General features: G+C 42.1%; 1 protein-coding gene across 1 annotated transcript in view; it reads right to left on the reverse strand.

Moving 5' to 3' along the window:
* The window catches only part of ENTREP2 (endosomal transmembrane epsin interactor 2), a gene marked incomplete at its 5' end in the record, with an annotated part of 641,425 nt that overhangs the window by 367,251 nt on the left and 260,547 nt on the right, over positions 1-13,627 (reverse strand). The gene's annotated exons all lie outside the window — the stretch shown is intronic.

Raw genomic sequence — 13,627 nt, forward strand, 5'->3', positions numbered from 1 at the left:
GAAGAAAAAGTGCAGGCCTTGAATTGCAATATTGAAGGATTTGTGGCCAAAATGTTAAACGATGCAGGAAGCATCAAGAAGATGGCAGGAATACAGAGTTATTGTACCAAAAAGAATTTGGTCAATGTTCAACCATTTCAGGAAGGTAGCATTTAATCAAGAAGATAGTATTGAAAGAAGAAGTCCAAGCTGCACTGAAGGCATTGGCAAAAAACAAGTCCCCCGGAATTGACCGAATATCATTTGACATGTTTCAACAAAGGGATGCAATGTTGTAAGCACCCACTCGTCTATGCCAAGAAACTTGGAAGAGAGCTCCCTAGTCAACGTACTGGAAGAAACCCATATTAGTGCCCATTACAAAGAAAGGTGATTCAACAGAATGAGGGAATTATCGAACAATACCATTAATATCACACATAAGTAAAATTTTGCTGTAGATAATTCAAACACGGTTACAGCAGTACATCAACAGGAAACTGCCAGAAATTAAAGCCAGATTCAGAAGAGGATGGGGAACAACAGATATCACTGCTGATGTCATATGGATCCTGGCTGAAAGCAGAGAATATTATGAAAGCAGAGAATATCACTAAGATGTTTACTTGTGTTTTATTGACTAGACAAAGGCATTCAACTGTGTGGATCATAACAAAGTATGGATAACATTGCGAAGAATGGGAATTTCCGAACACTTAATTGTGCTCATGAGGAACCTGTACATAGACCAAGAGGCAGCTGTTAGAACAGAACAAGGGGATACTGTGTGGTTTAAAATCAGGAAAGGTGTGTGTCAGCGATATATCCTTTCACCATATGTATTCAATCTATATGCTGAGCAAATATTCTGAGAAGCAGGACTATATGAAGGATAACGTGGCATCAGGATTGGAGGAAGACTCACTAACAACTTTCGATATGGAGATGACACAACCTTGCTTGCTGAAAGCAAAGAGGACTTGAATCACTTACTGATGAAGATCAAAGTATAGATTACACCTCAACATAAAGGAAACAAAAATCCTTACAACTGGACCAATAAGCAACATCATACTAAACGGAGAAAAGATTGAAGTTGTCAAGGATTTCATTTTACTGGGATCCACAATCAAAGATATCACTCTGAGGAATAAGGTGCATCTGACCCAAGCCATAGTATTTTCAATCACCTCGTATGCATGTGAGAGCTGGACAGTGAATAAGGAGGACTGAAGAAGAATTGATGTATTTGAATTATGGTGTTGGTGAAATATATTGAATATACCATAGCCTTCCAGAAGAACAAACAAACCTGTCTTGGAAGAAATACAGCCAGAATACTTCTTAGAAGGGAGGATGGTGGGACTTTGTCTTATGCACTTTGGACATGTTATCAGGAGGGACCAGTCCCTGGAGAAGGACATCATGTTTGGTAAAGTAGAGGGTCAGCGACAAAGAGGAAGACCCTCAACCAGATGGACTGACACAGTGGCTGCAACAATGGGATCAAACATAGCAGTGGATTGTGAGGATGGTGCAAGACTGCACAGTATTTTATTCTGTTGTATGTAGGGTAGCTATGAGTCAGAACCATCTCAGTGACACCTAACAACAACAACAACTACAAGGTGTGGAATGTCTAATAAAAGGTCTGTACACAGAAGCTCATAGGAGGAGAATCCACTCCAGCTTAGGGGAAAGAAAAGGCTCCTAGGAAGAGGTTAGGTATGAGCCTTAATGAGGTGAAAGTACAAGGCAGAGGAAAGAGGACTGTGGGAGGACATTTCAGACAGGGTACGACATGCCAGGATCCCCAAAGAGTACAGGTCTCAGACAGGAGCTGTACAGGGAGGCAACATCACACCACTAGGGCCTAATAAGTCATCCAGTAAACCTCAGTTCTGTTTTCTAGGCCCTGGGGATCCATTAGAAGGCTGAAAGAAGGGCAGTAACATGGTCCAACTGACACTTTAGATAAGTCATTCCATCTGTGTGTGTGGAGAGTGGATGTGAGAAGAACAAAACCCTCATTAGGAGGCTCCTGCAGTACCTGTGAGCTAAGGCTAAAGTCTGTCCAAGAGCAGGTGTCTCAAGGAATGCAGACCAGAGGGCCCATTTGATAAATACAAAGCAGTAAAAACGGGAGAACTTGCAAACGGATATGAAAGGTGAGGAGAAGGATGGAATTGTGACTGCCAAATTTCCAGGCTGAATGGGTGGTAGCGTCACCAACTGCAACAGAAAATGCTAGAAAATGGATAAGTTTAGGGGATAACATGATGAGTTTCAAGGAGTCTAAGTCAAGTGATATATAACTAGAGAAGGGCTAGGAGCCAAAAAAGATAGCGTTTACAAGAACTACGGTAAACTGGAAAAAAGGAGGGCTGGGGAGTCAGAAAGCTTTAGGTTCAAGTCCTACCTCATTACCTAATTGCTTAGAGGCCTTAATCTCTTGTAAAATGGGAAAACCTACTCTTGCTAGGACTGTTGTGAGGATAAAGGCACAAAGGTTACAGCCAATGAACATTTACTATCAGTATTTACAGTATTTTCATTGGTATTACTCTGGATAGAACATTTCTGGTCATGTTTATAGAATTCTGTGTATTATGGATTTTCCTCTAATCTATTGTGAATGCTTTCACACCCTTTAAAATAAAACTGAAGCCAAGGCCCTATCAATGGTCATTGTTCAGAGTGTGAATATATTTTTGCTAATAAATCAAGCAATTGTACTGTCCTGGTCAACACAGACAAAAGAATGTTCTAATGGTAGAGTCAACAAGCTATTCATCAAAATTGTCATCCTCCCGTTCTTGGAAGATGGCAATGTAAACAGGCCAGCGTTCGGACCCCCACCCCACCCCACGAATACAACAAGGAAATGGTGCTCAGCTTTGAGGGACTCTGAATCAGGGAGCAGAGGAAGCAGCAGGGAACTGCAGACAGACAAGAATCAAGGAAAAAACAATGAGTCGCAAACAGTAGGAAAACTGCTTCTCCCATTGTATGTGCCCCTCCTCCCAGCCACATAGGCCAATTGCTGAAGTGAACTGGGAAAGTGGCCCAAGCAAAAGAGCAGCTTCTCTAGGCAGCACACTCCCTTGCTGGTAAAAAGAGACAGGACTTCAAGCTTCTGCTCTAAAATCAATAAGACAGACTACCCTGGGGATCCATTTGGAGAGTGCCAGCACCTCCCCCACCCAGACACTGTTGGCTGCAAGCCTACTGTGAATTGCTACAGAAGGCCCTTACAGTGGACTCCACTCTCATATTCAACATACTACCTGCCTCCCTGAGCACCCCATAGCTCAGGCATCTGAAACCAACAGGACAGACCTCCCAGGGAGTCAATTTGAATCTGCCTTCTCCCTCTTCGTGTCGGCGCTGAGGACTGCTGACTGAAGCTGCTGTGTGCTAGGAAGTAGACATCTTGGGTGGAGGCTACACTCACAGCCAACATACTACAAAGGGGGCTCTGACAGCAACAAGATAGACCTCCCTGGGATCTGTTCAGAGCATAAAAACCCTCCCTCACCCAGACACTGTCACCTGCAAGCCAGCTGTGAATTGCTACAGAAAGCTCCTACAGTGGAGTTTGCTCCCACAGTCAACACTCTACCTGCCACCATGGGCACCCCATAACTCAGGCCTGTGAAACCAACAGGACAAACCTCCCCTGGGGTCAATTTGGGTTGTCTGCTCCCACTTTCGGTTGGCACTGAGGACTGCTGACTGAGGGTGCTCTGTGCTAGGAAGGAGGTATCTTGAGTGGAGGCTGCACTCACAGCCAACGATCAGGGGCTCAGACAGCAGCAAGGTAGACCTCCTTGGGGATCTGACTGGAGTGTAACATCCTTTCCCCTACCTGGTAACTGCTGATTGCCATGCTGAAGTAAACTGCTACAGAAGACCCATGCAGTGGAGTCTGCTCCCATAGTCAGCACTCCACCTGCCTCCCTGTTCACCCCATAGCTCTGGTCTCAGAAACCAACAAGACAGACCTCCCTGGGGGCAATTTGGGTCTGTCTTCTCTCCCTTTTGGTCGATACTGAAGACTGCTGATTAAGGTTTTCATGTGCTAGGAAGCAGGCATCTTGTGTGGAGGCTACACCCACAGCCAGCATACTATGGGGCAGGCTCTAATACCAACAAGGCAGACCTCCCTGGGGGGTCCTTTTGGAGTGTTACAACACCTCCCCTATGTGATAACTGCCAGATGCAGGACTGATACGAACTCCTACAGAAGATTCCCTACAGTGGAGCCAGGAGGAGGGTCATCTAAGTGCAGGCTGCTCCCCCCACGACCACAGGGCCACTGGGGCTCTAAAACCAACAAGACAGATCTCTCAGAGGTCCTTCTGGAGAATGGAAGCCCCTCCTCCTCCTGTAATGGAGAAAACTTTGCCTGGGCTTTCCCTGAATGCCAGCTCAGATACAAGCAGCCCTCACAGAGCAGGGAAGGAAACCACAGGAAAAGTTGGAGGACAACACCCAACCCAGAAGGGGCTTGCTGGGTGTGGGTTTTCTGACTGAAAATGTGGTTGCAGGAACAGAGAAGGAAAGGGAGTAATAACCAGAAAGAGAGGACAGTGCCCCCTGGTGGACGAATTGATTACAGCACGATATCTCCACTGTGGTGGTGCCCACTGGCTGACAGATAGACCACAGTGTGTTCTCCAGTGTGTCTGGGAGACACACTGAAAGTTTAAAACTGAGATCTGGACCTTTTAAATTTTAATTAAACTAGTGAGGGAGAGGGAGGTATCAAAGAGAGAGGGAAAAAATGGTAAGCAAAGGCCAAAGGTCAGCCCACCTAAGAGTTTTTTGTAGAAAGTAGTACAGGTAAAAACACCAACTACTGGGGAGAACTTAGAGTTAAAACCCTTAAAAATGCCAATGCCCCAACAAAAAATCACAAGACACATGGAGAACACAGAAACGATGTCACGAATGAACATGATGAAGGGAGTGAAAGCGCATCTGTTGCTGTTAGGTGCCATCGAGTTGGTTCCAACTCACAGCAACCCTATGTATAACAGAATGAAACACCGCCTGGTCCAAAAGCACATCTAGGGATGACCAAATAATGAAAAAAATGGAAGATATAATACAACAATGTTAAACTTAATCAAAGAGTTAAGGGAAAACATAAAAAAAGTTCTCACAGAAATAATGAAAACAATGCAAGAACAAAATAGGGATCTAAAAAAAGGGATACAGCTACTGAAAGGAAAAATAAATGAAATGAGAAATACAATAGAAGAACTTACCAACAGATTTAATTGGGCAAAGAAAGAATTAGCAAATTAGAGGACAAGATAGTTAAAATTATAGAGGCTGAAGAGCAGTAAAAACGAGGTTCAAGAAGGCTGAGGACAGTTCAATAGACTAATGGGACAACCACAAGAGACCATCATGGGAATTCCAGGAGGAGATGTGAGACAGAAAGGGACAGAAAGAATAGTTAAGAAATAATGATAGAAAATTTCCCCAATCTAACAAAGGGCATGAATCTATGAATCCAAGTACCACAAAGAACCCCAAGCAGGATAAACCCAAAGAGATCTACACCAAAAGACATCATAGTTAGGCTATCAAAAAGTAAAGATAAAGAGAAAATCCTGAAAGCAGTGAAAGAGAAGCAAACAGTCATATACAAAGGATCCCCAATAAGATTAAATGCTGAGTCTACCTCAAAAATATTGGAAGCCAGAAGGCAATGGAATGAAATCTTAAACGTGCTTAAAGAAAAAAAATCTATCAACCAAGAACCTATGTCCAGCGAAATTATCCTTCAAGAATGAGGGTGAAATTAAAACATTCCCAGACAAACAGAAGCTGAGAGAGTTCATACCCACCAGACAGACCCCACAGAAAATACCAATGGGAGTTCAGCAGATGGAAGGGAAAAGACACTAGAAAGTTACTCAAAGCTATATATAAAAAGAAAGATCCTTAATAAAGGGAATCATGGACTAGTATAAGGGCTAGGAAAAAACTATTCATGCTTTATAATTTTAATTGTTTTGTGCTTTACACTTTTTTAATGGCAAATGTATAAAAAGCAAGGATAAAATTACGTTACAGGACACATGAAATATAAAGATCTAATTAGTGATAACAACAACAAAATGAGAGTGGTGGTGGTGGTATGGGTGCAGAATTTCTTGTATGTTACAGAAGTTAAGTTTGTACAAACTTACCCTAGGATGTTATAAATACAAGCTGTTCAATGTAATATTCGTGGTAACCACTAAGAAAATATATTAAAAAATACCAAAAACAGGAGAAGGAAACCAAAACGGCTTACAACAATAAAACAACAAACACAAAAGTAATCAGTAGTAAAGCACAATGGACAAACAAGGTTTAAGACATACACACAAAAAATAACAAAATGGCAGAAGTAAGTCACTTCTTATTAGTAATTACAGTGAATGTACATGGACAAAATTTTCCAATCAAAAGGCAGAGGGTGGCCAAATAAATAAAATATTTGTCAATATTGACTCTGTTTGGAGGATTTGTGTGTGTTGAAGACTAGAATATTTATGTGACATACTGGGGAGCAGAGTCCTTTGGTTTGTGGAAAGGTTTATAAATCCTTCATATAAACTCCTGCCTGAGACTGGCATGGTACAGGGTGTGGTGGAAGTTGTTTGGCTACAAGCTTTGGTCCTGCCCACTGAAGAAGTGGTTGAAGGTGAACCAAGAGAACTTCATGGCTGTGTTGAGTAGTGTGCTCTCCTCAGGTTCTGAGATCAGGTCCTTTTGGATTTACAGAGGAAATCTAGCCAAGTCCTTCCATCCAGCTCCCTAGTGGCCCACAGTAGAAAGTCTGGGGCTATTTAACATCACAAGAAACCTCATATGAAAACACCAGGACCTTCCTTGTAACAGAGCCTCCTCAATATTGCCCTGTTGGAGGGGAAGTCAGAGCTACCTCTGCTTCACCACGTCTGATTGGATAGTGGGGTGAGGCAGAGAGGGATCATAAAAAACATGATCCAACTATATGCTCTTTACAAGACAGACACCTTAAATTCAAGGACACAAATACGTTCAAAGTGAAAGGATGGGAAAAAAAATACTCCATGCAAACAATAACTGAAAGAGAACTGGGGTGGCAATCTTAAAATCAGACAAAGTAAACTTTAAGACAAAATCTCTTACAAGAGATAAAGATGGACATTATATAGTGATAAAAGGGTCAATTAAGATTTAACAAATGTAAATATATATGCACCCAACATTGGAATACCTAAATATATAAAGCAAACACTGACAGAATTGAAGGAAGAAATAGACAGCATTACAGTAATAGGTGGAGACTTCAATACACCACTTTCAATATTGTACAAAACATCTAGAAAGAAGAACAACAAGGAAAGAGAGGACTTGATGACAACATAAACAAACTAGATTAAACAGACATATATAGAACACTCCACCCAAAAACAGCACAACATACATTCTACACCAGTGTACATGGATCATTGTCCAGGACAGACCACATGTTAGGTCACAAGGCAAGTCCAAGAATGCAGGGATGGTTCAACATTAGAAAATCAATCAGTGTAATACACCACATCAATAGAACAAAGGAAAAGAACCACATGATCATCTGTATGGATGCAGAAAAAGCATGTGATAAAATCCAATACCCTTTCTTGATTAAAAATCTAAAGAAGTTTGGAATAGAAGGGAAATTCCTCCAAATGATTCAGGGCATATATGAAAAGCCAACAGCCAATATTATACTTAATGGAGGAAGACTGAGTTCTTTCCCCCTTGAAATCAGGAAAAAGTCAAGGATGCCTGCTCTCATCACTTCTATTCAATATTGTACTAGGAGTCCTAGTCAGAGAAATAAGACAAGAAAAAGAAATAAATAAAAGGTATCCAGATTGGAAAACAAGAAGTAAAATTATCTCTATCTGCGAATGATATGATCCTATATAAAGAAAATCCCAAAGAGTCCACATGAAAACTTCTAGAATTAATAGAAGAATTTAGCAAAGTTGCAGGGTACAAGGTCAACAAACAAAAATCTGTTGGGTTTCTACATACCAGCAATGAGAAATAAGAAAGGGAAATTAGGGGAAAGATTTCATTTATAATAGCATCTAAGAGAATAAAATACTTAGGAATAAAACTAACCAGGGACGTGAAGGTCTTATACAATGAAAACTATAAAACACTGCTGAAAGTGATTAAAGAAGACTTAAATAAATGGAAAGATGTTCCATGTTCTTAGATTGGAAGATTTAATATTGTTAAGATGTGAATACTACCCAAAGTGATCTACAGATTCAATGCAATTTCAATCAAAATTCCAACTTACAGAAATGGAAAAAAATAATCTTCAATTTATATGGAATAGCAAGAATGGTGTTTGGAAAACTGTATTTACACATGCAGAAAAATGAAACAGGATCCATGCCTCACACCATACACAAAAACAAATTCAAAATGGCTTAAGGACCTAAATATGCAAACTAAAACCATAAAATTCTTAGAAAATAATGCAGAGGCAATGCTGTCTGGCCTAGCTTTTAACAATGGATTATCTAATACGATACAAAAGCACAAACAGCAAAAGAAAAACTAAATAAATGGAACCTGATAAAAATTTAAAACGTTTGTTCATCAAAAGACTTTACAAAAAAAGTCAAAAGACAAGCTACAGATTGGGAGAATATCTTTGGAAACCATGTATCTAATAAGAATATAATCACCAAAATATACATTAAACTTCAACAATTGTCTAAGACTGGGTTCTCTAGAGAAGTAAAACCAGTAAATTGTATAAATATATATAGAGAGAGATTATATGAAGGGAAATAGCTCCCGCCGTTGTAGAGACTGTAACTAATGTCCCAAGTCTGTGGGTCAGGATATAGGCTTCTCCTGATTCATGTAGCCACGGGGGCTGGTGAACTCAAGATCGGCAGGTCAGAGAGCAGGGCTCTTATTCATAGGCTGCAAAGATCGACTAATGCCAAGATTGGCAGGCAAGACCGCAGGTGAGCTGCTAGCTCAAGTCCTGAAAACTGGAGGTGAGATGAACAGGAGCCAGCCGCAGCATCCAGAATGAGCAAAAGCCCACAAGCCTTGCCAAAATACCCGCTTATACTCTATGCAGGCCACACACCCAAGGAAACTCCCTTTCAACTGACTGGCTACTCACAGCAGATCCCATTATGAGGGTAATCGCATATCAAATCTCAACAGGGAAGTGATCACAACATTATACAGCTGCCAAACCACTGAGAAACATGGCCTAGCCAAGTTGACACACAATCTTAACCATCACAACAATGCAACTACAAAAGTACATATAATACAATCATAAAATGGGCAAAGGACTTTAATAGACATTTCACCAAAGAGGACACTAAAATAGTCACTAAACACATGAAGAGACGCTCAGCATCATTAGCCATCAGAGAAATGCAAATCAAAACCACAGTGAGGTACCATTTCACTCCCACTAGGATGGCTAAGACAAAATATACATATATAATAAATGTTGGTGAAGATGTCAGGAAATTGGAACACTTATCCATTCCTGATGGGAATGCAAAATGGTACAGTCATTGCAGAAAATAGTGTGGTGGTTTCTCAAAAAACTAAAAATGGAATTACCGTATGACCCAGCAATTCCACTCCTAGGTATATACCCAAAAGACTTGAAAGCAGAGACTCAATCAAAGATTTGTGCACTAATGTTCATTGCAGCATTATTCACAGTAGCCAAAAGGTGGAAACAACCTAAATATCCCTCATCAGATGAATGGATAAACAAAATATGGTACGTACATACAATGGAATACTCTTCAGCCAGTAGAAGGAACGAAGTCTTGATATATACTACAATATGGATGGAGGTTGAACACATGCTGAGTGAAATAAGTCAATCACAAAAGGACAAATATTCTACAATCTCACTTATATAAAAATACAAGAAAAGGTAAATGTATGCAGATCAAAGTTTATTAGTGGTTACCAGGGGCAGGAGGGAGGGAAGGGGGGTTAACAGTGATGGAAAAATTGCACTGATTAAGGGTAGGGTTGCAAAGCCAATTATTGTAATTGATGTCAGTAAGTTGTACACCTGTAAAAAAAAAAAAAAAAAAAAGCAGCTGCTGAGACTGCTTATGTACAACCAAACACCGCATGGGATTTGGTTCTTTAGTTTGGAGTTTTAGGGTCATGGTTTCACAGGACCTCCCAGCTAATTGGCCTTATAACATGTTTAGTGCCTCTGTTCTACCTCCTAGTTCCTTGGTTAGTGCCCGGGGCCTGAAAACTTGCAAGCAGCCATTCAAGGCATGATAACTGGTCTCTATTCACGTGCAGCAACAGAGGAAGAATGAAGAGTCAGGAATAGGAGGAGGATATGGAATGTGTGGTTAATTGCCTCCATGAACAACTGCCTTCTTTGCCATGAGACCAGAAGAAACAGATGGTGCCCAGCTACCATTACTAAACATTCTGATCAAAGATTCTACAGAATCCTGATCAAAATGGGGAAAATGCAGAAGAGAATTTCAAATTATCATGGATTCCAGGCTTTCTGGAGCCATGGAGGATGGGTGAACCCCTGAAACTATTGCTCTGAGGTAACCTTTAAATGTTAAACAAAAATATTCCCTTAAGCCTTCTTAACACCTAACGATAGTTTAGCTTAACTAGTGAGAAAGGTCTGCCTTGAGCTTTATGCTCTGTTAAGAACTATCTATACAGGATCAAAGTGACAACAGCAACTCAAAAGATTAGATAGGAACCTTAGGGGGCAGTGAATTTATGTTAATGGGGGAAGAACTGAGAAAAGGACGGTGGGAATGGTTGTGCAACTCGAAGGATATCATCAATGACGCTGAACTGTACGTGTAGGAAGGGTTGAATTGGTGTATGTTTTGCTGTGTATATTCTCAACCACAACAACAAAATAAATTTTAAAAAAATTCATGTCTACCCTGCTACAAGACAGAGCTGCCTCCAAGAAATGTCAGTATAGAGAGGAACTACATTTGTCAGCCTTCTTTGCAACTTGACGGGGTCACAGGATGAGATCTCTCCAGTGGTTTGACTGTGGGCAATAAGGGTCATTTTCACGCCAAGAACATTACAATGAAGATGTTCCTTGTCTATTCTCTTGCCCCTTCTCTGAGGTGCAGAGGACTCCACAGGCCTAGGGACTAGAAGGGCCACAAGAAGGAAGGAACCAGGGTCTCTGAATCACTGAGTGGGGAAGACAGCCACTGACTTGCATACCTGCCTTGGACAGGAGCAAGAAGCAAATTTCCACTGTGCTATGCCACTAAAATTTGGGGATTTGTTATAACAGCTAGTGTGACTAACACATGTACCTTCCTAAGTAAGATAAAACAGTCACTCAGGTTAGATGAATCCCTTCTCCTCTGCCTGATGCTTAGGAGGAAACAGGAATGAGAGGGGAGTCCTGACTGCCTCACTAGAGCACCTGGTTCTACACTGGTGGACAGGAGCTGGTCAGTGAGCACCAGGATGGTCTATTCCAGCTGCTTTGGTTGATGTTTTGTCCTTCCTTTTAGGATGAGACCCTAAGGCCCCACCTAACTCCCCTGGCATTCCCAGGGCACATGGGAGCCACGTCCATAGGGGTCCTAATTTCTAATCAGTTAGATACAAGTCGCATCCATCCTGTGTGGTACAATGATCAGACCTGGGAGAATCTGTCCTGGAACTAGGGCTGAGGTAGGCTGAAGTGGTGGCTGGGTGCCATCCTTCTGTTGTCTTTTAGTACACACCCGCTCAAAGGAGGACGCCTTTTTCACTGTCAGGTGGCCGTGTTAGAGCGTACCAACTACCCCGCAGGGGCTGGTGAGGCGGAATGGAGCGTACCAACTACACTGTAGGGGCTGGTGAGGCGGAATGGAGCGTACCAACTACACCGTAGGGGCTGGTGAGGCGGAATGGAGCGTACCAACTACACCGCAGGGGCTGGTGAGGCGGAATGGAGCGTACCAACTACACCGTAGGGGCTGGTGAGGAGGAATGGAGCGTACCAACTACACCGTAGGGGCTGGTGAGGAGGAATGGAGCGTACCAACTACACTGTAGGGGCTGGTGAGAGGGAACGGAGCGTACCAACTACACCGTAGGGGCTGGTGACGAGGAATGGAACAGATTATGTCCATGTCCCTCACAAGAGAACAAAAGCCATTCCTCACCTCAGCCAAATGACCCCAGAATCTGCACGATCACCAGCATGTCATTCTGCAAAAAAAGTGAGCACTTGGTTCAGTGGCAGAATCCTCGCCTTCCACACAGGAGACTTGGGCTCGATTCTTAGCCAACGTACCTCATGCACAGCCACTACCCATCTGTCAGAGGAGGCTTGCATGTTGCTATGATGCTGAACAGGTTTCAGCAGAGCTTCCAGATTAAGATGGATTAGGAAGAAACGCCTGGTGATCTACTTCCAAAAATTAGCCAGTGAAAATCCTATGGGTCACAACAGTCTGATCTGCAAACAATCACGGGGTGGTACAGGACCAGGCAGTGTTTCGTCCCATCGTACATGGAGTTGGAGGCCTACTTGACGGCAGCTAACGACAACAACCTGATACACTAGTGGGCATTTGCTGTAAAATAACCCAGCAAGGGGTGGGGGGGAAGTAGGTAGGGTACAGATGAAACAAAATTGGCCATAGGGTGATACTAGTTGAAGCTGGATGAGGGATACACAGGGGTTCACTATACTATCCTCTCTTCTTTTGTGCGTATTTGAAAAAGTCTATAAAATTTTATTTTGTTTTAAAAAGTGTCTCGTATGGGCTGAGAAACAGTAGAGAGGAGGCACACTGAACGCACCGCGTCGCCTCCCGCCATGCCTCCTCAGGATGCCATGGTTACTCTCGTGATGGAGGAGCCGTTTACCACAGACAGATTTGTTTTTCTCTATTTCCATTAATATTTAGTACACGTCATTATCTCCAAGTCTAATCACTTAAAGAAGAGATTTTAAATAATTCATTAATACAAACGAAAGAAGAAGCCACGCTGTCTTTTTCATTATCCCTCGAAGCCCGGAGGGCCCCCTCCTCTAGTCGTGACACGGGCACATAAATGTATTAACGCACACACCGAGAAGAACACACATAAAAATCCGTAGACACAAGCTGCCCAGTGCTTTCCTGATGGAAAAACAGTCCTTCCTCTTTACATCTCCCATGCCGACTGCTCCTCCTCAGAGTGGCGGCAGAGAAATGTGAGAAACCATCTAAGTGTTTGCCTCTTCCCTCCTTCTCCAATTCAAACAAATACCCCATTTCACCTTCCCAGAATCGTGCAGTCTCCAATATACACATACACAAATACCATTTCCTGAACTCTGATAAAATATGTCCTGCTTGTGTGAAGACATGTATGCATGTTTTTGTTTCATTTTATTATTTTATTTTTTACTGTGGTGAAAATATATACACCAAAACATACATCAATTCAACATTTTCTACATGTACAATTCAGTGACATTGATTACGTTCTTCAAGTTGTACAACCATTTTGCTATCCTTTTCCAAATTATCCCACCACCGTTAACATTAATTCAGTGCCCCCTAAGCAAAAACTCCCCCTTCGCCCCTCCCTCCTACCC

This window comes from Trichechus manatus, unplaced genomic scaffold (genome assembly GCF_000243295.1).
Source record: "Trichechus manatus latirostris isolate Lorelei unplaced genomic scaffold, TriManLat1.0 scaffold00019, whole genome shotgun sequence".
NCBI classification, from domain to species: Eukaryota; Metazoa; Chordata; class Mammalia; order Sirenia; family Trichechidae; genus Trichechus; species Trichechus manatus.